Genomic DNA, 26,378 nt, shown 5'->3' with positions numbered 1-26,378 from the left:
GGGGGAGGCACTGCGGAGTGGTGGGGGGCGGCCCGAGGGGCTGGGAGAGGGTCTGGCCCATGCTGCGCCTGGGCTGGGAATGGTCCCGCCGGCGCAGGGTAGCAGGAAACTCCGCACACTCACCGGACCTGGGCTAGGACTGGGTCTATACTTCATTTTTATACTTTTCTGCTGGATGGTTAAGACCAAGGTAAAGCAAGACCTATGCAATAAGAGTTGTAGCCACCTTTTAAAAAAAATTAGTACAGGATCTACAGGATCTCACTGCATAGATTGGACTTGTATTGATCCTCCTGTTTTCAGCCTCCCAAGTGCTGGGATTACAGGCGTGCACCACCACACCCGGTCTCAGTCAGCTATCTCAGCGTGCCCTGGGGGCAGGGCTGACATGACAGGCGGGGGAATCAAACCCTCTGCCTCTGCATCTGCCTAAGCAGACTCTTTATTCTGCTGAGCTATCTGGCTGGCCCCAAAACAGCCGTTTAGAAAAAAATTCTTAGGCATGAAAAGTGTTCATTATTCTTTTTTCAAGATCACATTTTCCTGAGATACTTTTGTAGGTCTACACAGATGATCCTAACTAGTCTCTATTAATTTCCTTTTGGGAATTGAGACAGGGGAATAAGTAAGATTCAGGTGGTGACTGATCAGGTTCAGAGGCCTCACAGGGCTGTGAGGACCTGGAGGACACTGCATGCAGGTTGCTGTAGTTTTTTGGGCACCACGCGCAGAAGGAGTCCTGGCTTGGAGAGGTGTGAGCAGGCTCTGCACTTGTTTTGATGGAGGCATCTTTGTGGCTAGTTGACAGGTGGTGGTGGGGAATGTATTATACGTAGAAGTGATGAAAATATACTTTAAAATTGTTGCTTTTGGTTAATTTTACATAACCTTTGCTAGTATTTCTCCTCACTTGAATACAACTTGATTAAAAACGTTAAGAAGAAAAGGTTACATAAAATCCATTCATCTTAAAATTATTGAGTGCAGGTTTGCTTTTTTCTGCGAAGGGAATTGTTTAAGATTAAATAAGATAATGGCATGTGGTTATGGTGGTGGTTTACATTAGTACTAAAGTGATAGAAGTAATGTCTTAGCTGCTTTTTGTTATTGCTGAGACAAAACACCCAGTGCCCAAAGTTAAAGGAAGAAAGTTTAATTTAGCTCAGCTTACAGAGGTTTCAGTCCATAGCTGGCTTTTTCCAAGGCAGGGTGGTATGGCAGGGGGCCATTGCAGAGGAGATACAGTTCATGGTGGGTAGCAGGTAGCTAAGCAAGCAAAAGCCATAGCAGTTTGTTTGTTTATTTATTTATATTTTTGGCCCCTTTTATATTCTATATAGACTGACGGGAAGAGTGCAGTGCCAGAGCATCAGTGGACTGATTTAATAATCACCAAGTCTTAGAGCTAGGGCTGGCCAGATAGCTCAGCGAACTAAAGCACCTGCTTAAGCAGGCACAGGGACCAGGGTTTGATCCCTGACATGCTGTGCTGGCCCTGCCCCTAGGGCATGCTGAAATGGGTATTGAGATTAGAGATTAGGTGTGGTGGTACAGGCCTGTAATCCCAGCCCTTGGGAGGCTGAAAAGAGGAGGATCACCACGAGTCTGATCTGTATAGTGTGACCCTGTAGACCTTGTACTAAATATGTGAAAAACAAAACAAAACAAAAAACTAATCATCATCATCATCACCAAACCTTAATCTTAGCACTCATAATCCTGGCATTGTACATGAATCAGTCACCTACTCTGGATCTAGCGACATCTGAGAAAACCCCACCTATGACCTCATCAGGCTTTGAGGGGACATCTAGACACAAGCATAACAAGTAATGTTTAGAAAAAGCCAAGAGACAGTTTTTTATGATTCTGATTACTACTTGTACTAGAGGAAGCTTGCTATCCAAAATATTTGTGAATTAATTTTTAAATACAAAATGTTGCATTCATTGAGATACATATTTGTACAATGAATTTTTTCCAAATAAGTGACAATATAAAATTTTCATATTATATCTTAATTTTATTCCACCCTCCCTCCTTCCCTTCTTTTTCTTCCCTACTCTTACCTTCCTTCATTCCTTTCTTCTTCTTTCTCTTACACCTACGTTATCTATGCTGGAGTTGAACCATTGAACCCAAAGCTTTGCTTATGGTAGACAAGTGCTCTCCCACTGAGCTACATTTGCAGCCCAAATTTTATTTATTTATTTATTTATTTATTTATTTTTATTTTTGGCAGAACCAGGGATTGAACTCAGGTTCTTGTGCTTGCCAGGGAAGAGCTTATTCTACTGAACCATCTCCCCGGCCCTGCAGCCCAAATTTTAAAGATTTTTTCTTTACTATAAATTTGAAAACATATTGCTTCTTGGGTGAAGTTTGAAATATGTTCTTTGCTTTTATTGTAGGATTTTTTTTTTTTTTTTCTTTTTTTGGTGGAGCCAGGAATTGAACTCAGGCCCTTGCGCTTGCCAAGGAAGCGCTTATTCCACTGAGCCATCCAGCCCCCTATTGTAGTTTTGTTGCCAACCTTTTATTCAGTCAAAGGAAAATTTTCAAAGGAAAAATTTGAGAGTGATAATATACACTGTTTGGTGTAGTGATTAAGAATGTAATAAAAGTTAAGTTTTTAAATATCATTCTTAACAAATTACTAGATTTAGCTCTGAGAACCTGGCAGTAGAGCATGGTTAACATGCTTCATTTAGGATTTTATTCATAACATACTAGGTTGAAGTATAAAAACAATGTTTATGACAGAAGATTATCACAAAAAGCTGTGATTGTCAAGAATCTGCCTTGTCTGCCCTGTTAGAATCCACTGCCTATGAGCTTCTGCTGGCTATCAGTTGGCTGCCCTCAGGACTACTTCTGATAGATTTGGTGGAACATCGTCCTGCAGAAGAACCTAATGGAGTGTCAGTCTTATTTAGGATGCTGCCTGGACTTTTCCCTGCTTGCACTCCTGCTCCACAGCAGGAGGCATTTTTCTGGCTAGAGTTGCCCTTCAAAATTCTTAGCATAGTCTTAACTCATGTTCTCTGTGTTCATGTTCCTTTTTTTTTACACTTTGTCTTCTCTGGCAACTCATGTTAACTCTGATTTCTTTGAGTTGCATCTCAGAAGCAACTTTTCAAATTCTTTATTTTGGTATTTCATCTCTGTTTGTCAGTATTATGTTTCTAGTTCTGGTTTTCTTGAATTTGTACTGTGAAAGTTAGGGATTTAGTGTTCCTTCATTCTAACATTATTCCTAAATTGAATCATAGTCATTTTATACCTTTTTTTTTGTACTGGAGATCGAACTCATGACCTTGCACTTGCCAAGCAGGCACTTATGCCTCTGAACTTTCTCCCCGGCTCCAAATCATATTTATTTTGTCATATGTAATGCATCACTCTTTTTATTGTACTCAATATCTTGCATAATTTCCAACTCAAAGGATGTTAAAAGTTGAGTTGGCTGAATAAAACATACATTTCTTTTGTGAATCTACTTAGGATAAAAATGGAGAATGAGATATGAAAAGTTACCTAACAAAATAAAACATTAATATTGAAACAAATGTTCTCTTCATCATTCTTTTTTTTTTTTTTTTTTTTTGATGTATTTATTACAGGGGCTGCAAGGTCTCACTACACAGATTGGACTTGTAGTGATGCTTCTGTTTTCAGCCTCCCAAGCCCTAGGATTACAGGCACGCACTACCACGCCCAGTCTCAATTGCTGTCTCAGTGCGCTTCGGGGTGGGGCCGGCATGGCCAGCCTGGGGCTCAAACCCCTGGCCCCTGTGCCTGCTTGCAGGCACTTTAATCTGCTGAGCTGTTTGGCCGGCCCTGATACTTTCCTTAGTGTTTTTTTGTTAGAAAGCTTGTGTTACCCTGTTAGACTCTGTCCCATTTTACTTGGCCATGAATTGCAAGTCTGGTAGTAGAAATAGACTGAACACATTTCAAAGCCTTAACATGTCATGTATAAAGAAGGGAGCTTTCCCTAGAGACAGAGTTGTCAGGCAACAGTAGTATTGTTTACACAGGGTTACTTTGTAATTAAAATGTAAGAAAATAGTATTTTTAGTTTATATAAATTAAAGACTATTTGCTAAGTATTTCTGTTAGCTGAGATTTTTTAAAAATGAGTGATAGCTACAAAAGGAAATTGAGCTGTTGGAAAAATTGGGAATTTTTCTCAGTGATCTAAAACCATTGTGTCAGTTTCAGTGAAACATGAAAACACCTCTCCATCTTTGTTTTATATTCATGATTACAAAATTTAGGATTTAAATTTTATGTTCAAGAGCAGTTCACCTGTTTAAAAAAAAACTTGTTAATGACTTCTTATTGTGTGCTTGCATAAATAATATTCCTTGACTTTAATTTTACTATTGAGAAGAAATACACTCAAATACACTCAAATACACTCAAATAGAATTCCTTAGTGACAGAACCAGGCAATAGGCTATCCCTTAATACCATTGTATGAAAATAGAAGAATTATGTTCTGGGATTATGTACTGTTACCATTTCAACTTTATCTCTGTAGCCTTCTATTTATCCACTTTCAAAAAGCTTATAGTAATGACTTGAACAGTGATCAAATATTAAATAGAACATGTACAGTTTTGCACTATTCCTTGAACATTTCAAGTATGCTTTGTGAGAGTAAAAAGTTATCAGAGAATACAATTTCAGTTCTAGCATGACTTGTACTTTACCCCAACCCTTAAAAACATGTTACAAAAAATACAGGGTAAATACTTCATGAAGTACATGTTCAGTACATTTACAGCCAGAGGATTCTTTAAGTGAAAGATACTGATGATATGATTCAACAGTGTTATTTGAAGCATTAGACAGGGTATATTCTGTAGATGTCATAGAACCAAGGATTTTGCTTCGATTCATTGTAAAATTCAGGCTTTCCAAGTTTTGAAGCTTTCTGAGAACATCATGAAGAATTTTCATTTGGGACATTGGCTTTTCTTACATCCGATCTCTTCTGAGGAGCCAGGTCAGAAGGGAAGTTAGTTAGGAATATTCTGAACTGTGAATCTCAAGCTTAAGAGTTTGGGCTTCTTGTGCCTGTGACTTTTTAAGGCAAGTGATACATGTATATGTTATTGTATGTATTACATGGACCTGAATTTACCAGCCAACAGGCTGCTCTTTGGAAGTAAGTGAAAACAGTGTAGAACTGTATTATTATACCTCCTGCTCTAGGTACTCTTTTCATACACATGACTTCGTTGGTCTGCACACCATGTTTTATGTCTCCTCCTGTGCTTTGACTTTCTGGACCCTAAAGTAATGATGACACAGGTGTTAATGATGATGTCCACTTCGTATTTGTTTTTTTAGGGTCAAGTGAGATAATGTCAGTGGTTGATCAATAACTAAACAAATGTTGAAAATATGTCCTAGGCTGTCTTAGCAATTTATACGTTAGCTACTATTTTACGAAACCTATAACCTTTGTAAAATCAAATGATAATCAGAGATAACATCATGTAACATTTTTTCTCCTTTGAAATCATTTGATAATTGTTTATATTAAAAGCAGGTAATAGAACTTCCATTAAAAGCAGATGATAGAACTTCCATAAATTTCAGTGCTTTGAAGCAACTATTTCCATAGGTTTGAATTTGGCTCAGACGCACAGACAGTGGTAAAGCAGCCTGTTGCCTGCTAGCGTTCACTGCTGTAAGTGGAGAAGTTTATTTTTATACACATAGGAGATGCCATCCAGGCAGAAGTGAATCCAGCACTCAGTTATCTGGTGAGGAAAGAAGAAAACCCCTTTGGACTCTGCTTGGACTTCCACACTTCTCATTTAATGGGCATCATTTAGCACGTCTTATAGAAATGAAGATTTTCCCCATTCTTTTTCCTTCATGAAGCTGTTCATCACATGTCTGTATTGTTAGAATGATGTAGGTAAAAGTTGGACGAAAAGTGGAAATTAGTCGAAAAAATAAATAGGGAATTGAGAATAAATAAGTTGTTTGTATTTTGTTTACTGATTTAGTGAGGCATTAAAAGTTACTAATTATACAAATGTGGCCATTTGTTCTTTTGTTCTTAGTCCTCTGTGTAATGACTAAAAACAGAGTATTTCCCTGGAGGAGATCTTTCTGTGGATCACACATTCATTTTTAAAGCTGTTAATAGTGGGGTTTTTTCCCCCCGTTTTTCTGTTTTGTTTTGTTTTTGGCTGAACTGGGGATTGAACTCATGCCCTTACGTTTGCCAGGGAAGCACTCATTCCACTGAGCCATCTCCCCGCCCCCAATAGTGTTTGTTTTGAAGAACATGTTCATTAATTACCCCAAATATTAAAAAATTGATTGTGTAGTTTTCTGATTAAAATAGAATCAGGTATATGTCTTAAATATCAGAAAATGCAGGAAACCAGATGGAATTAAGAGATGATTTAATTGTAGCACATACATGTATTCATTATTTTAACACAGGAGTGCATAGCCTTGTGGATACTCAGTATGTTCTACGTACCTTTTTCCAGTGTGTGTAGTAATTAGGAAAATCCTTTGAATTTGGCTTTAAAATTGTTTTATTTCTAGATACACTGGGAAGGACAACGTCAGCATAGTAACCTACAGTTTACTAAAAGGTAGAATTGGAATTCTGTTGTGAATATAAAGTGAACAAAATGTCACTTGTTTTAATAACTTACTAGTAAGGGAAAGGGTGATATTAGAATTAATTCAAAGAGCATTTGAGTTTTAATTACAATATAACCAGTTGTGGTGCACATGCCTGTAATCTCTGGGAGGCTGAGGCAGGAGAACCCCAAATTTGAGTCCACCTGAGACAATTTAGCAACATAGACCTGTCTCAAACTGAGAAACCAAATCAAACCATCCCCGCCAAAAAATCCCCTAAAAAATAATTAGGATAAGGTTGTTGAGTTAGGTACAAAGCTGGTTAATGTCCTCAGGGCTACTAACTATAATTGGGGTCTTTTTATCAGCACAGAAACTATTTCATGCTGGATAAAAATTAACAAGTTAAAAGTAACATCACTAAATCTGAGTGTTCTCAGGTGTATGAAAGTATGGATTATGCCAAATATGTTCCTCCAAACCAGAAATTTACAGTCTTAATTGGTTCATGAAGCCCTTTGTGCCCTGTCATTTTTTCCCCATGGTACTAGACCAATATAAATTACAGTTCCACTTACTAAATAATTAGGTCTAGCTAACTTAGTGATTCTATACCAACAACTTAGTAGCTGTTTGAACAGATAGCACCACATATTAAAACAAAAATACTTTATTGTAAATAACCACACTGCTGAATAGGACCTACATGCCTATGAAACAGTGTACTAGATGTCACACTTCAGGATCATACTAAATATTACTGCTCTCTTTGTTTTAGGAAACACCACGACAGTGATAAGAGTTTGGAGGTTTGTGTTTAGATAGTATCAGTAAGTGAGGGCAGAGTTTGTTCTTTGGGAATCTATTGCAGCGAGCATCACGATAGCAAGTTTAGAAACAAAATTTTTAAAAAATGGAGCTTACACTGATTGTAGTATTTCATGAGGCTAGAGACTTAACACTGTTTTACTAATGACTGAAAAGTAGTCATTTATTAGAATTTAAAAGTCGCTAAATTCTAGAGCTTACAGCTAAGCATGATCCTGAGAGGTAAAACATTTTAAAAGCATGTGAGATTAAAAACTGTCAGAAAAAAACAAGCCTTTTTTTTTGAGTGTCCAGTTCAGACTTGTTAGCTCATAATATGCCTGTGTAGAACATTTGCCAGTTCCTCTTCACTCCTTGCCTCTGCAGCTTCTATTAATGCTGTTTTTCATTAGTGCTTTTTGCATTGACTTATGCCAAGGATTTTAGCAGTGACAGTGTCTGTGGTGTCCTATGTCTCATGTTAATCCTTTGAGGCTAGAGCATATCTTACACTAATATAATAGGAGGACCCAAACTGTATTGTCATTAAGATACATCTGTTTATGGTGCTTGTCCTGCCAGTACAGCTTCTCTGTATGAGCTAGATCAGCTGGCATAGACCTTAAAGAAAAGGCACCAGCAGAAAGGAAGTCTGTTGCCTGCTGCCCAGTCTAGATTTGGATGTGTACTGAAAGACAAAATGAAATGGTATGATAAAAAGCAACAGACTTAGGAATGTTCTGTAGTACCACTTTACCTTGGAAGGCAAGGAAACTAATTATATTTTAAGGCAGGACTAACATTTGTTGAGATGCTCTGCTAAGTGCTTTGAACAAATTATTTCCTCTCTTTACTGTATATGTGCCTTGTGTTATTTTCCTTGGCTTTATAGCTGAGAAAAATGGGGTCCTAGAGAATCACATTCCACAGATAACAGTGTTAGAGGTAAGAGTGCATTTTAAAGAACTGCATGCCCTTTATAGGTACTATTTATTTAATACTCTGTTCCTCTTCACAACAGCCTTGTGAAACTTGCAGTATTTGTAGTGATAATCTAGTTCTAGTTAGGTGAATTGAGATACAGAAAATGAGTAACTTGGAAAAAAAATATTTATTTATTTGATCCAACGTCTCGCTATGCGTTTCAGACTCGGGGTGATCCTCCTGTTTCAGCCTCCCCAGCACTGGGATTATAGGCATGTGCCACCATTCCTGGCTCGGTGTGGGGCTGGCATGGCATGTGGTACCGGGGATCAAACCCTGGTGCTTAGAGTGCCAAGCTACCTCCCTAGCCTGAGTAAATTGTCCAGGTTACACTACTACTGAAGGACAATTAGAACAGCCTGATTCCAAGATTCATGCCTTAATCTTCCTCTCTCTCTCTTTTTTTTTTTTTTTTTTTTTTTTTTGGCAGAACCAGGGATTGAACTCAGGCCCTTGTGCTTGCCAGGGAAGCACTTATTCCACAGAGCCTTCTCCCCAGCCCCTAAATGATGAGGTTTTCCTCTTTTTTTTTTTTTTTTCCATGCCTTAATCTTAGTAAACAAACACTATCTTCCCCCTACAAACAAGAAAAAGAAAATGTAAGGGTTTAATGTTGAGTTTGAAGCAATTAAAGAGTCAAAGTGTGGTTCACTTGGAAAAAGCTCCTGGGCTAGAAACTGCACAGACAGTTGGAAAACTATTTGTGGAGCCCAGACACTAAGAGAAGACTGCAGAGATTTCAAAGCTTTGAAGGAGATTCTTAATCATACTTTTCTTTTGTGAACCTTGCTTGCACAATAAAGCTCCAAGCAGGGTATTTAAATGCATGTTTAGGGGAAGGAAGAGATTCTCGCTCTTGCACATTCTCTCAATTAATAGGCAGTGGGCTGCACACTTGGCCTGCAGGGCTGAGCTGATGTCAGTCTGCCAAGGGCTCCCTTGTGGTGGTCACATGTCTGTGTCTTTCTCAAGAGCTGTCAAACTGGAAATCCTTAGCGGAGTCAAGTATCTCCGATCAATTTGAATCTTCCCTCGGAGGAACAGAGCAGGGCCATGAGAAGTGAGGCTTTCTGTCTGCTTCCAGGGTTTCCCTAAATATTCACTGGCTAGTGCTTGAGTAAATTAAAATATGTGATTTGCTTTGGAGGACAGATAAATTGGTAACATTTAACTAAATCTAGAGTTATGGGGGAAAATCACTTTCTTTTATTCTTTTATAGATTATAGATGAGATGTAAGAAAAAGTATTTTTAAAAAATGAAATGTTGAGCATATTGTAATGCTGAAGAATTCTTTCATATTTTAATATTTAATCATGTTTAAAGGATATGACTGGGGAGAAAATGGTAATAGAGAAATATGTATTAGTAATAAATTATGAAAATTTATTTTCTTTACTGCTTTGAAAACCTCATGACTTACCAGTGACATAAAGTTGAGAAGAAAACTGCAGCTAATACATTTAGTTTTTTCTACTATAGAATGAATGTTATGCTGAAAAGAATAATTTCATACATTCATGTCTATCAGGAAGATCAATAATTGAGTTAGTATTTATAGAAAGAATAACACAGCAAATTAGGAAACAGAACACAGTATCCTAGCCCTAGCTGTGGTATAATTTCTGTGATTTAGAAGATTTAAAATATTTCATTACAAACATATATTTAGGAAGTATCTGATAAAACAGTTTGAATCAAGTTGTATATATGTATGTATTTACCTTTCTCAGAAATAGATTTTGGACTTTCACCAATTTTCTACTCCTTCAGCACATTACACAATTCTAGAACTCTCTTCCACATTTCACAATGTGGAAAATAAATTAATTCCCAGTTTTTTCTGTGTTTGGTGAACGCACTGCCTAATCGAAAGAAAGAATGAGATGGAGTCCAGTGTGATGCTGACCAGTTAGTGTTTTCATTTTTATGAAAGAATGCTAGATTTGGAGTGCACATGGACTTTCCAGGGCCACAGAAGTAGACAAAGCAGACTACAAATCTTTTTTCTTTTTTAGCTAATTGCACTTTTTGCTACATTACATGATCTGCCATGATTTAGCCACTTCTAGGTTTTTAAAGTACAGGGGTATTACCTTCTTGTGAAAACATTAGGAACTTTAGACGGCAGTATGATGAGAAAGCGAAGTTGCTCTTTTTACCTTGTCCTGTGTCACTCACAGAGATGCTCATTGTGAGTGGTCTGGTATGTGATACAACGTGAGACTCTTCTGAAAGAACAGAAGTCCTTTCTATATAATATACCGCAGAATTAAGCAAAATTAAACACCTTCCATTTTAATCCATATTCCTAGTCATCCAGCATGGACTATAAAATTTGAAACAAATGATTCTGATTTGTTTTGTTGCTGGAATTGGAAGGGCCTGTGAGATGTGGTAGCTGCTTCACTTTAGAAATAAGAGGTCAAATTATTAGCATAGGGCCTCATAGTATCTAATTCTGTTAGGTGGTTCCTGTACTTATGCAGACTGTTCATTTTGTAAAGTTAAACATGAAGTATGTATCAGAAACAGTAGTGTATGATGTGTACATTAAGGCTTCTACAGAATCTAGCCCATGAGCTAATACCCAGCATATTGCAGGTACTTACCTAATTTTTGACTGTGCTCTATCATAAAGAGAGTTGTACCAGATCAGTTTAAAGGAAACTTTTCGCAATAAATTCCTGTGATTTTTTTCTTTTCAGGTGTCATCAGAGAATCTGAGAATTGAGCCTTTTATCAGTAGACTCAGATGTATGCAGTAGTGAGCCTTGATTCCATTTGCCAGTGTGTGAAGTCTACTTAGGTCCAAAGTTATTTGATGCATTGAAGTGCTAGACCTCCTAGAATCCTTTTCCTATAGTTGTTTGTTCCAATTAAGAGAGAAACTTGAAAATATGGAAAGTTGCACAAGGGAGCCAGGATTGGCTAGGCAGTATCTGGGGTGGGTAGAAATCTAATCTCACACATTTCAGGTTAGATCATACTGTATGCTACAGTGAGCTGGTTTGTATATCTGTAGTCCCTCTTACACCAGAGTGGTATGGCTGGAAGCAGGATGTAGAACAGGAAGGGACTTTAAATGGTAGTGTAGTGGAGGTGTAGTTTGAGGAGGATGGGGTATGATCTGTAGAGAACAGTATTCATTGCCCTAGTTAGTTTATGAAGTTATATACCATGTTGACATAAAATATTAGGTAGTATGCCAGTTAGCCATGGGTGTATAGATGTAGGTGAAGTTTATGGTAACGTCAAAGTTAACTAATTCTTGATTTGCTTCATTACCGTTCATACGAAATGATGCAAATATCCCTAGGGGTTCAACATTGTAGGTGAAAACAGTGCATAACAGGTCTGTGAAGACTGTATACAAAGTAAAAGGTGAAAGATTGATACAATCTGAAGAGAAACCAGAGTATGACTAGCTACCAAGTGACACACCTGCATATACTTTAAATAGCAATTCAAGAAACTTGCTTAGAAAGCCACTTGAGTGCATAATAAAAACCATTGCTTGCTTGAGTAACATTAAATCAAATAAGATGTGGAAGAGGAAAACTTTTACAAGTTTCCTGAAGTGTGTAAGGCCTATTGCCCGAAACAGTTGGAATACTCAATTACTTTAATACTGAAATACCTATATTAACCTGATTGGAGTTTGTGAATTATAGTTGCATATTCAAAATGACAAGAGACTTATGAGGATCATTTAAAATATTAAATGTTATTACAATTTAGAAATTTAGAAGCAGAGAAATATACTTCTATCTACCTTGTGAATTAGAGTAAAATGAAAGCAGCTGTGAGGATTGGTAGTGCTTATAACAGTAGAACATTTGTTTAGCATATGTGAGGCCTGGATTCTGTAACCAGCATCACAAAATAAGCAAGTAACAAATAAATACTAAGCTGTCTTACGTGTCAGTATCAGTACTCCATTGTGAATATATTGTGTTGCAAACATTAGTAAATAAAAAAATTTAAAAATAAACTTATATCAAATACAGTATTTAGAAAATATTAAAAATGAGTAAGACTAATAGACTCTTTTCTCTATACACAGAACTGATGGATAAAACCAGCTAATATTGATGTAACACTCAGTTTTAGTGAGTCATTAAAAAATTTTACAAAGTAAGTATTTACCTGCTTACTTGAAAGAAGTTCAAAGGAAAACTTTTGTTCTGCAGTCTGTTGTGTAGGATCTCAGTAAGCCACTGAAGGGAAAGAGAACAGATGAATTATTGCCCAGTTCTGTGATGTTTTATTTATTTTTTTGTAAAACTAGTTACAGAATAATCTCACAGTGCTTCTTTTCCAGTGGCTTCATGTTGTTAGAAGACCATATAAATGAAGTTAACAATTTATATTTGTTGAGCATTATGTATTAGTTTCCTAAACATTGTTCATATAATTATTTAATGAGTGGGGCTGGTGAGACAGCTCAGTGGTCTAAAATACCTGCTTAAGCAAGCTGAGGCAATTGCAGGGACCACTGTTTGATCCCCTCACCACAAGCCATGCCAGCCCTACCCCCAGGGTGGACTGAGCTGGCCACAAAACACACACGCACACACACACAAAATTAATGATGATAATCTTAATAATAATTTTCTTTGTTCTAGAAATACAAATGGTAAGATACAGAGAGGTTGCATAAGTGAACCAAAGTTAGATAGCTGCTGGAGTAGTCTTTGAGCCAGGCAGAGTGGCTGGTTCTACAGCCTGGTCTGGACCTGGCATTCTACCACAACTTCGTACAGTGCACTAACCTGGACATAGGTGGGCTCTGTAGGCAGCTGTTGAGAGTGAGGTAAATGGGGCAAGAATGTGGACCAAGCAGAGCTTTGACACTAGACTGGACAGTTACATGCATGTTGGGATTGGAGAACTTAAACAAGTTGAGAAAACTCATTTGGATTTGAATAGTACAGAGAGCTGGCTAGGCAGTGTCTACTAGGAAAAAGAATAAAAGCTAGGCTTTCCTGTTCTTAGGGAAGGGTGTGTACCTCCAACAGGCGTTGGTTGCAAGTGTCACTCTTCATAGAAGTGCTGAAGAATTCTTTGCTACTATCTTTTTCTACTCCTAATTGTCTGGCTTTGTAACATCTGGCTTGTGGGTTGTGGGAGAGGACATTCAAATGAGACAAAACCCATGCTTTCTTTGGACTCTTGAGTTTTTCTCATTCCTTTAAAGGGAGGCAGCATCCTTGTTATTTCCATGGGCTGGGTCAGAATAGTAGCAGTGCTGAATCGGGTACCTTGGCTCTTGTATCCAGTTATTCCCCATGTTACCACCAGAGAGCTCACACTGTAACCCTCAGATAGGGGGGTGAGCCCCATTAGATTATTTTTATATTTTATATCTTGGAAACATAAACTTTTAGTGTGGACCACTATGAATGTGTGCAGGGTGATTCCAGTGGTAGTGGCAGGTCTTATTTTAGGGAAACTTTGTTTCTGGGAAGAGTACAGACTGAATCCTTCAAATGTAAATTAAGCATTCAAATCCAAAACATTGACATTGTGGAAAACATAGTCAATTCATTGTGGGGGGTGGAATTCAGGTATCTTATTCTTAAGAATAACTATGAATCTTGGGGCAATAAATAAAGGAAGCATGAGTCAGAAAGGAAATTTATAATCCAGAGATTCTACTGTCCTGTTTACCACAAATAATACCAGTATTCTGCTTTCTATACTTGGTTTTATGCCAAGACATAATTTCTTTACAACTTGAATGTCTCAAACAATGTATTAGGAATATCTGTGCTTGAGAAATGTTAGTGTCTGAGAAATGATAATCAGCGAAATACAATTAAATGATCAAATTATTAAATTCTTATTTAAACTGGTATTTGTTTTAAAAGCTCTTGTTAAGAAAACTGTAAAATTTTGATCCCCAGCGTGCCATGCTGGCCCCACCCCTGGGGTTCTCTGAGAAGGTGAGTGAGACTGGGCATGGTGGCTCACCCCTGTAATTCCAGCAGTTGGGAAGCTGAAAACAGGAGAATATACAAGTCGGATCTATGTAGTGAGACTGTCGACCCTGTACTTAATACATTAAAAAAAAAAAAAAAAAAAAAAAAAACCACCTGTAAAAGTGAGCCTCACTGTTTTAGAGATTCTTGTGGCTTAGTGCTAACATTCTGAAAAGCACGTTGTTAACTGCCTTGCTGATGTAAGTGCTGTCATGTCTTCCCCAAGGCATAAAACACTGTGGACCACACCCACCTGATGATCTTCAAAGTATCACAGAGTCATGTTGCTTTCATACTCTGATGTTGGGTAGATTTCATTTAGCATTGAACTCATTAGTTGAAATCTTTTGGAGAACAGCATCATCTTCCATAGCATTCTGGCATTATTTATCCTTTAAATTCTCTTGATTTAATATTTGGTCAGTAAACAGTTGGGTATGGATTGATGCTGATTTGATACAGGAGTGTTTTCCCATCTTAAGCTTTCCCTTACTGCTTCTTGATTATTGTTGATTGATTTTCCATCAGTGTGTTTTCCATGTTTTAAGGTTCATTTTGTCCGCCATAATTATTTCCACTGACATCCATTATTTTCTTATCTCCTTTGTTAAAATGATGTCTGATTTTATTTTTGTTGGCTGTATAGTTCTTATTTGTACTGTTTTTGTGTTTGTCAAACATAGGAGAGTCAATTATCTTAGAAAAACTCTCTAAAGAACTTGGCCTGTTATAAATGTCCAGTGGCAGATGCAACAATGGCTGTGTATGAGTGTGCATGTCTTCCCTTGCATTGTTTGATTCTAGAGGCTTGCTTTCTTATTGCAAAATTTTAAAAGTTGAAAAATCATAAATATATATTAATATTATACAGAAAATGTATAGGATTTTGTAAGGAGATTATATATTAAAATGTTAATGTTTTTATGTTTTAACTGTGTGGTTACTGGATTCTCATTAAAAATGTAACAATATAGAATTGTATAGAGCATAATTCTTGTATAACACTTTAAATGAACACGATGATGTACTTAATGTAAAACAGGCTTTAGAAGAAAATACGGGGGCCAGCAAAACAGCTCAGCAGTCTAAAACATCTGCTTAGGTAAGCTTAGTCAGGTGCAGGGGACCATAGTTAGATCCCTGGCACCACATGCCACACCAGCCCCGCCCTCAGGGCAGCTGAGATGGCAAAAAAAGAAAGAAGAAAATATAACTTAGCAGTACTTAAGGTTAAAGACGTGAATCCAATTTTATTCTTATACACTATACAAGAAATGAAAAATGAGTTTTCTTTGCATAGTGAGTTGCTGTCCCAGGCCATGTTAAAGAAGTTTCCCCTTTATCTGTACATTTTCATTGAAACCTACTGATGTGCCTGTTAGTAGAACTTGTCTTTTTTACTTCTGTATTTCCAAAGGGCACTTGCTTTTCACTGTAGTTGCTCCTCATTCTAACATGTAAGAGAGAGAGAGAGAGAGAGAGAGAGAGAGAGAGAGAGAGAGAGTGTGTGTGTGTGTGTGTGTGTGTATGTAGGGAATGAGAGACCCTTTAAATTATTCTTGATGCTGCTTTTACAGATGCATTTACATACTCTTCTATCACTTTTCTCCTCCTTATGCATTTACACTTAGGCCCTGTGGAATTATGTGCTTGTATATCTAGTTCTCACACATGAGAGAGTGCTCTACCAGAGTAGAGAAACTGTAACTGATGCAGTTTTCTTTCTTGCATTTGTCCAGCACTGCAGCAGAGCAGCTGTCATTGTTTTGCTCTATTCTGTTTTTCCTCCAAAGCTGCCTGTAGCAATTTGTACTCATACGTTATTACCCAAGGGTTTTGCAAGCAATAAAATAATGTATCTGACTACTTAATGGCCTAATGTGATTCTCTTTTCAGAGGAGCAGCAAAGTAGAAGGCTCCTTTCACTTTTCCTCTTCGCTGACCATGCAATATTAGGCCTGTTGGGACACATTTTTTGATGTGCTGCCAGAATTTAGAAGACAATTGTACTGTATTATAATTGTGCTTCCTTTGGATTCTTATAAACTGGTTATAGATAATGCTTAGTATGGCCAGAAATAGTATTAAATGTTATACATATAGTCTTGCTTGGTAGGGAAATTTATTAATGGGATATTTTATATTTAACATAATTTTTGAATTGTATTTTCAGATCATATTGTAAACAATATGGCATTGAGCTGGTAAAAGTACTAAGTTTTTTCTTTTTTGCCATCCTTTTGTTATTACACACACACACACACACACACACACACATATATATATGTATATACACATTTTAATTGCCTACTGTGTAATTGTATTACTATATTTTAAGAATCTTACATATACATACAGACACATACTGTTTTTAAGGCGACTGCTGTATACTGTTTATTGTGTTAGATGCTAGGGCTATACCATTGAACAACAGGTTCAATGTGGGGGCCCCTACCCTCCACATTTATGGCTAAGTTAGTACTCTGTGGTGTGGAAATAGCCACATACTGGTGTGAAGAGTTTCATTGCTTTACTGGTGTCATTGGGAACAGCTAGGAGTAGAGGAATCAGCTCTCTTGGCAGTTTAGTGTGTAGAAGGCTTAGTCGCTTTATCGGTGTTTAAGCAGTCTCCCTTGCCTACCTGCACTAGAGTAGTTCTCTGTTAAATATGCCAAGTACTAATGAGACCAGGGCACACTCCTGTGTCTAAGGCTGCAGCCGAACTGTTGTTACAGACTCTTGCTTTCCCTGTCATGCTTTCCTCCTTGTGACACTAGAATTTTATATTATTTAGGAACAGAGAAACTTAATCAAATTAACTCTACCTACCTATTTATGTTAGTAGTATCATGACAGTACTACAGTTAATGGTTCTAGTGAACTGTATATAATGAAAAATCTTAATCTTGTATACTTCGATACACCTTGAAAGTGGTGGTGGCTCAAAAAGACTTTTTCCAGATTAGTCTGAGGTCCTGTGTTGACTTATTTATCTAGGTCAATAAAAGTCAATTTTAAAGGTAAATGAAATTTGATTATTCTTAAAGGAATCTGTAATTTAGGTAATCTAAAATAAATTAAGGGGCCGGGGAGCTGGCTCACTTGAGTAAGCGCTTGCCTGGTAAGCACAAGGGCCTGAGTTCAATCCCCAGTTGCACAAAACAAAACAAAACAAAACAAAATAAAATAATTAAAATTATTATTATATTATAATTAAAATTACCTGTCTTCCTTCTTCAAACCATAGTATTACCTGCACTTCATACAAAAAAGTGGTCTGTGGGCAGAGAAGACAGACGTGCCCTAAAGAATGTAATATCAACTAGCAAGAGGCTGTCTAGGGGGCCAGATTAGTGACAGAGAGGTGTCCTGAGTTCAGAGAAACATGAGATTGCCTGCCCATCTTCCTTATGACTTGGGCTACTCTTGTTTCCTCTCCTTTTGTAAAATGATATTGGACACTAAAACTTCTGATGAAGGAAGATGGCATTTTTCAAAAGAATCTTAAAAGCTATTGGAAGAGGATTGATTCAAGGGATTGGTGTTTGAGTGAGACTTTGCAAGAATGTGGATTTTTGGAATGGCTTTTTCATTCTATTTTTTAATATGCTTATTCAAATCATGAGATTTAAAACCCCTTCCCAATTCACATGAGGTAATTTGAGATGTACACCGAAAAATACATGATTTCATTATGATTTGAAGTGAGACTACACTTAATTATAGTGTTATGTTCCAAACACGATCTCTTACTTTATCTTACTCAGTGTTTGTATCTCTGGGAGGGACACATTATTATCTCTGTGTTATCACAATGCAAACTGAAACACAGAGAGGTTAATGGATTTAAGACAGCTAGCTAATCATGGGTAAGATGTGAGCTCAGGCCTGGTTAACCATGTGGCCTTCTCATGTTGCCTTTTTTATTGGAGAGCATTTATTGTACACCCTAAAATTAAAATAGACACATTGTTTATGACAACTGTTTATTTTAAAATACGTAAAAAGATACATCTACATGTTTATGTAGACAGTTCTGGATAGAATTTAAAAGTTAGAAGCAGGATAAGTTCAACTATGCAAAACATCTCATGACTTGAAGAAAAGTTAAATTTTTGTTTCTCTAAATTGCTTGAACATTCTTAGAATTTTCTAAATTAAAGATGAAAATGTAACTTAGAGGCCTACTTAGTTGCCTGAGACATCATATGGAAGTCTTTGAGCTAGTGCTCAGGATGCTTCAGGATGTGAGCCCAGACTCAGAGACAGCAGAAGGCAGGAGATAAAGAATAAAGAGGTGCAGATCCCTGTCTGCCACCATCTTGAAGTTCTGTTGCTCCTCCTCTCAGTTTCTGCCAGGGATTGACCACAGGCCTTTGCTCTTAGGCACAGTTCTAGCCCTTCATTACTTTTTCTTTTGAGGTAAGATCTAAGTCCAGGCCATGCTAGAACTCGTGATCCTCTTGCCTCAGCTTCTTGGGCTACTGTGATTACAAGCATACACTACCAGGCATGGCTTAAAGTATTCTTTCTCAGTGCCTTGTTTGTATTTGTTCCTTTAATATTTTTTTCCATTCTAATATTAATTCAATTTAATGTAGTTTGAGCTATAAAGGCATTTGTGTAACATAAAGGTTATTCTCTAACATGGTGTTAAGAAGGCATTTTCAGTGAAATCAAGCCTAATCAGACTTGCCTTACAGATTGTTCACTTTTTTTCTGTGAAGTTTGTTAATACAAACCTATAGATGAAAATAATTTTTTATGAATTTCATAAGCATAGCTTCCTGTTACTTTATTAATATTGTATACACCATAATATGGTCTTTAATACAGTTGTGCTTTATGTTTGTGGTCATGAGTCAGTCTACTAAAATAAGTGAAATACTGCCTGTATTTTAGGATATCATTTGAGTGGGCGTGGAGGGCTATGAAAAAGTTTGTGAATTCTTATGTGCTAAATATAGAAGCCAGCACAGCACGATCTGCTTGGGTGCATGTTGCTGTCTTGCTGGCTTGTTTGTAACTGCGCTTTGTCTCCTGAACAGTGAGTTCTCTTTTTATAGGAACACTGGATGCAGTTGGTGTCTGGCCTCTGTGTCCCATGCCACCTCAGGCTCTCCATGATGCCTTTCCGCGATCTCCGAAAAGATGTTTTGGAAGGCCGTGTAATGGTTAGGGAGATAGAGGACTAGTGCGTGGTCTCTTTCTTCGCCATTAAGATAAAGATTGCAGCTGGAAAGACCTGCTTGCCGGTTTATGTTTCTTTTATACTTTTAGTCTTAAAATTAAAATTTTGTACTTAAACAAACTTAACCTGTATAGGCTCATCAGTATAGTAATTATGTGGTCTTATCTCTGTCCTATCTGTAGGAAAAATAATATATATATATTTTTAATGTATTTAGTAGAGGGTCTAGAGGGTCTCACTAAGCAACTCTGACTCCTAGTGATTCTCCTGTTGTTTTCAGCCTCCCAAGCACCGGGGTTACTGGCGCACACTGCCACGCCCAGTCTCAGGTCTGGCACGGTAGGCAGGGGATCTGCTGTGCTCTGCCTAAGTCCGCTGAGCTGTGTGGCCAGCCCTAGAGACAGAATATTCTTGAACTTTAGAAATTTAGCATTGTTTGGTCAAAATAAATAAGGCCTATTTTCTTTGAGTCCGTATGTACTGAAGGAAGTGAAAAATCAGGTCAGCCAAGAAATTTGTCCCTCAAGTGGGGGACAGGCTAGGGATTAAACTCGGGTTCACATGCCTGCTATACAAGTACATGCTTGTGATGGTAAATCTTAACTTCCTATTTTTCATTCTTATACATTTTATTTAGAATTTTTTGAATAAGAATTGTCATTTTTCAACATATGTTTTCCTGGTCAGGAAGCAAAATATATTTCATGTGTTTTGGTTGGCTAGTTGAGGCCTTCTAACTAATTTCAAAGATTGAAAGCCTGTTCTGTTATACAGATGCCAGAAGCAAGGAAGAAAAACAAATGTTTTTGTTTTGTTTTGTTTTTTTCTCATTGTTTGGATCCTGGATGAATTGTAAGGCTATCTCAGTATGTAACATACTGTATCCTAAAACTTTAAATGAAATGATATACTTTTTTGAACTGAATCTGATTTATACATGTGTTACCCATAGAAACCTAAAAAAATCCTAAGTCTGCTTTTGTAAATTTAGATATTTTGAATATCAAGCTTTTTAAAATTTGTATTTTGACCTCTGAGAGTTGCCTTTAATAATTGAAGGTTGTGATCATATTTTTCTAGATGAATATAAAGAAGTTAAAATTGACTTTAAGGCTATTTCTATGTATAAACTGTTCCAGACACCGTAATAAAGACTGCTGTTGTGAGTTTGGAATAGATTAGGGTTAGCTAGTAGGAAAAGAGGAGTTACAGTTATTTCATAGACTGCATGCTACCCCTTCACTCATCACACCACATAGCCAGTTTTCTTGGGACCTCCGTGCTAATGACCAGGGCATTCTGAATTTAGTCGAATGTTACTGAATAGTGATATTGAAACCCACTGCTTAACTCTGCCATGGGGCCAGTCTATAGAATTTAGTTTAGACTAGAGGTATGGCATCTCCTCTCAGGTTACTGCTGCTGTTTTTGTCTTTTTGTACTATCCATGTGGAATACACCTTTGCTGTTTTTGGAGGATTATTGTGATTGTGGCGGGCCTCTAGCCTGGCTCATTGGTCTTTATTGTATGTCCCGTGTGTGAGCATCACAGGATAGGCTGCTTTGCCTGTTCCTTTAGGTAGCTTCATTTTCTAAGTGGCTCTCTTAGCTTTCCCTAGAGATTCTGCTTTTCTGGTTGCTTTGTTTTGCACAGTTATATATATTTTAAATCTAAGGTGCATAAAAGCGCTCCCCCCCTTTTTTTTCTTTTTTCAGTTCCTTATTCCAGAACTGTTTTGGTTCTGGAGTAAATGCAATAACCAACTATAACTTACTAACTGTTGTGTACTTCAGATTTTAGTAAATCTCTTCCCTCAGAAAGATAAATTAAGACATCCATTAAGTTTCAAGGAAGTAAAAATCAAAAACCTAAGCAAAATATTTATAACTCCATAGTTTCCCTAGAATTATTAAGAAATTTTGAAATAGTACACCAAAATAATTTTATCCTATAATTGTTCAGTCATTTAAGAGTAGATAAAACATAACTTCTTTAAGAATGTCAGCAAATCTTATCTGATAATGACTTTCATATTTATCTCATTGCTACTTTGAGAATTAATAGGTAACAAATGTAGTGGAATTGTGAATTTATCATGTTTAGCACCAATTGGAACTGATTCTCTTACCTAATAGTGGCTTAATTAAGGTTCTACAACTGTAGACAAACATTATGAATAAATAGTTTTATTTATAAATCAGATAGGAAAGACATACACTATTAGGTGCCAGAATTTATTTACTCAATGTGGTATACTAATACGACGTGACATAGGTAGTTCTTTCTGAGTCCTCTGACATGTCAAGTTATGCTTCCTTACCTGTTTTCATGTCCTCTCTAATCCTAGAAAGCTTCTTATAAAACTTAGCTACCTTCCCCCAGATCGAATTCCTTTGGATTTATATTCAGAATGCTATCTCTGCTACATCATTATGATTGTTATCATCAGCATCACTGTAATAGCCTTGTGTATTTGGAATTGATTAATTATATGTCATTAGATTTAAACTTAGTAATTTTTGCTTAAAGTCTAGATGTATCCTGTACAGACAAAGATGAAAGTGATTTATGGGAGGGCACATGTTTCATTAGTGATATTGTCAGATCTCAAATTTGGATATAAGTCTAACACCTTTGTTTGTAATTGTCCTACTAGATTGCTTCCTTTGGTGGGAGGGAGTGCTTCCCCAGGGTCTCCTGCATGCTAGCTGAGTCCTGTCCTCCTGAGCTACACCCCACCCCTTTTATTTTTATTTTGAGACTGGGCCTTTCTTAATTGCCTGGGCTGGCCTCAAACTTCTGAGCCTCCTGCCTCAGTTTCCCAAGCAGCTACTAATTATATACCTGTGTTTGGGCTGCCAGCAGCTCACTAAACTGCCTATAAGATTTTGAGTTTTAATCCTTTGTTGCTTATTTACTTACTTGTGGTTGTTCACTTATGATTATAATCTTAGGTATTTCATGAAACTTACTAAAAAGCAACTAGCCCATTTTGGAGTGGGTATATCATTTTTAAAAGACCATTCAGCTATAAAACTTACCTGTGGCTCTTCCATTGGAAAGGCCACCTACACGCATTGAGAATGCTTTCCATCTAAATAATTGTTTTTCATGAACATGATTTGACTCAGACAGTATTTTAAATTTAAATGTTAATAGGCTTATTCTACTGAGTGACACATATCCTAATTGTTCTACTTGCAGTGAGATTTCTGAAATTACACGTCCTATTGGAATTCATGTTAAATCTTTTTATTGGAATGTACGTGTAAGGTATTACTTGCACATCATAACTTTTTGGTCCTATCTACTTTATAAAGAAACCATGTTGTTATGTTAGCACTCAGACAAGAAATGGAATATTATAAACTTTGTGTCTCCTCTTGGCCATTCCCTTCCCTCAGAGGGAAATACTAATTGAATAAAACTATGTAGATTATTTACGTTTGCTAGTTTACTTAGGTAGAATTATACAATATATTGTTTATGTCTGGCTTCTTTATGATTATAGGATTTCATTGATGTTGCATAGTAATTTGTTTATTCTTATTGTTATACAGTCCATTATGTATCAGTTGATGTTGACACTTTTCAACTATTACAATAAGATTAAGAACTTTCCTGTACATGTTTTTTTATTGGGTGTATACCTAGGAGTAGAATATTGAGACATAGAGTAGTGGACATTTGCTTAACTTTAAAAAATACTACCAATGAGCTTTCCAAAGTGGCTATACAAATTTAGATTCCTGCCAGCAGTGTTTAAAAGTTTCATTGTTATTCATCTTTGTCAGCTTTTGTAATTATTACATTTTATATTAACCTCCTGGTGCTTTAACCTGTTCTTGTGATTGTGTTATTTGAAGAGGGTTTTAGCTTAGCTGGTAGAATCTTTATTTTTTTATTTTAGGGAAGGGTCTACAGGTGTTCAGGGTCTCACTACTAGATCAGACTCGTAGTGATCCTCCTGCTTACAGCCTCCTAAGAGCTGGGATTACAGGCACATGCCACCATGCCCTGTCTCAGTAGCCCTCTCAGCATGCCCCAGGGGGGAGGCTAGGAAGGCAGACCTGGGGATCAAACTCCGGCTCCTGTGCCTGCTTGCTGGCACTTTAATCTGCTGAGCTATTTGGCCGGCCCTTTTGTTATTTTATTTTTTAAAAGGAGTACAAAAAAAGTATGGACCATTTCAGGAATTTGCATGTCATCCTTGCATAGGGCCTATGCTAACCTTCTCGTACAGTCCCAGGTTTAGTGTATGTGCTGCTGAAGCGAGCACTGCCCTAATCCTGGTAGACTAGATAGAAGATTAAAGGGTCAGAAAAAAGCTGTTAAGATCCATTTTTCTTCTTTGGTGCGTGTTTACCATGCCAACCTGCCTTGCAGGTAGCCAGCTATGAGCTGAAACCTCTACAAACTGTAAGCCAAATAAACCTTTCCACTTTTAGTATTGGGTGTCAGATATTTTGTCTTAGCAGTGAGAAAAATAGTTAAAACAGTGAGTCTAAATAGCAGTATTCAGAAGAAAAGTACTTAACGGGCCACATACTAGAGCAACCACAATCTTGGGGGGTCTAAATAAGTACTGTGTTCTCAAATAGGATTGGATGGTTTGCATGTGTCCTCCGAAGGCCATTTGCTAAAGGTTTGGTTGGCATCCCCTGGCATTGATGGGAAGTGGTGGCTCTTTTAAGAGGTGGGCCTAGTGGGTATGCAGTAGGTCACTGGGGATAAGCCCTTGAACAGGAATATTGTGATCCTGTTTTCTTCCTGGCCACTATGAGGTGAACGTAATCAGAAAAGAGTGTCATATAAACATCAATAACTAGATACTTCAACCTCTAAAGAAAGCATTTTTCCAGTAATCATTGAACTGTTAACTTCAGAGTAGAGGTGATAATACAGTGCTTACTTTAGATTCACTGTGAAATTACTGTGAAACACTTAGAGAGTAGTGCTCAGAAAAGTGAAAACTTAACATGTTAGTTTCTATTTCCTCTCTTGGAATATTTTGGTGCTTCCAGCTTTACTTTAATTCTAAAAATCCTTGAGGTTCAACTTGAGTCCTGACCCTTCTACAGATTCTCTTGATTTTCATAGCCAAGACAGTTTTTCCTGAATTTTAGTGAAATCTAAAATTTTCCTCTGGCATTTATGTGCACCTTTTTACATACTTATCTGTAGTCACCTTTTATATAGTGTATTTTCCCAGAGCATAAGTTCCTTAAAAATAGACATTGTATTTTAATAAAGTTGTTAGCTCTGTCATTATGAGCATCTTTGCAAGAATCTAGAAGTTACCCAATAAAAAAGGAAAACTTGCTTATTGAGTTAATAAATTCTACTTTATTGTAGCATTTTTTAGTACGTTAATACAATTTAGACGCACACAGTTATTTCATCAATCACAGGGAATTTGCACCTGCACTGAATGTCCTTTGCTTCCTTTTTGCCCATTCCCCTCACTTCCCTTTTACTTCTGCTCGCTTCTATTTACAAAGCCTTGTTTCCATCTCATCCTTTCCTCACTTTTTTCTTTGCCTTTCCTTTCTTTTCCCCTCCTCTATCCCAAGTCTTTGTCCTTTTGAATAATTTGGTCCTATTTCACAATTTGTTATGCATTTTGTCCTTATTTACACTTTCATTTTCTTATTTTCACTTTCAGTCTTATCAGAAAGACAATGTAATATTTGCACTTGTGTTCGATTTATTCCACTTAATCCATCCATTTACCTATAAATATTTCAAGATATCTGGGCATGGTAGTACCACCCCTGTAATCCCAGCACTTGGGAAGCTGGGTCAGGACAATTGCTGTGTATTCGAGACCAGCTTGGGCTACCAAGTGACTTCAGGCTAGCCTGAACTACATAGTGAAACCCCATCTCAAAGATAAAAAGATAAAAATAAATAAATCTCTGAAGTTTATCCTTCTTTGTGGCCAATTAGTACTGTGTTGTATTTAAAAAACAAAACAACAACAACAAAAAAAAACCCATACATCTTTTTTATCCATTCCTCAGAGGATGAGCCTTTGAGTTGTTTCCACAATTTAGCTATTACAGACTGTGCTACTATAAACATGCATTTGCATATGTCACTGTGATATGATGCTTTTAATTCTTTTGGGATGATATCAAGAAAGAGAATAGCTGGGTCAAGTGGGACCTATAGTCCTAGTTTTTGTGGATTCTCCACATTGATTTCCACAGTGGTTACATCAGTCTACACTCTCACCAACAGTGGACAAGGGTTGCTTTTCCTCCATGGTTCCTCCATCATTTGTTATAGGTTGATTGCTTGATAATAGCTATTCTTTCCAGGGTGAGATAGAATCTCAGTGTTGTTTTAATTTGCATCTCTCAAATGACCAGTGATGTTGAACATTTTTTTTTCATATATTTACTGTTTGTATATCTTCATTTGAGAAGTGTATAATCATCTCAGATTCCCCAGTTTTGCATTGGGTCTTTAAATATGGGAGTGTCTGATTTTTTGTTTTTTTGGATACAGGGTCTCGCTATACAGTTCAGACTTGTAATGATCCTCCCATCTCAACCTTTCTAGTGCTGGAATCACAGGTGTGAGCCACCATGCCTGGTTTTGGGGCAGGCATGGCATGCAGTACTGAGGATGAACTTGGGACCTTGCACTTGCCAGGCAGGTGCTTATGCTGTCAAGCTATCTCCCCAGCTCTCAATTCTCTCTTTCTGTTTCTGTCTCTGTCTCTCTCTCTGTTTTTGTCTGTCTGTCTGTCTGTCTGTCTGTCTGTCTGTCTGTCTCTCTCT

General features: G+C 37.2%; 1 protein-coding gene and 1 non-coding gene across 3 annotated transcripts in view; one reads left to right on the top strand and one right to left on the bottom strand.

Moving 5' to 3' along the window:
• Med13l (mediator complex subunit 13 like) overlaps positions 1 to 26,378 on the top strand; it is a 318,553-nt gene that overhangs the window by 203,172 nt on the left and 89,003 nt on the right. The gene's annotated exons all lie outside the window — the stretch shown is intronic.
• LOC111818110 lies at positions 23,764 to 23,869 on the bottom strand. The gene has a single exon (XR_002822178.1). It is a non-coding gene; the product is annotated as a U6 spliceosomal RNA (small nuclear RNA).

The sequence above is a fragment of the Octodon degus genome, unplaced genomic scaffold (genome assembly GCF_000260255.1).
Source record: "Octodon degus isolate 3935 unplaced genomic scaffold, OctDeg1.0 scaffold00079, whole genome shotgun sequence".
NCBI lineage: Eukaryota > Metazoa > Chordata > Mammalia > Rodentia > Octodontidae > Octodon > Octodon degus.
The sequence above is the reverse complement of the archived record's forward strand: the minus strand, read 5'-3'. Positions and strand labels throughout refer to the sequence as shown.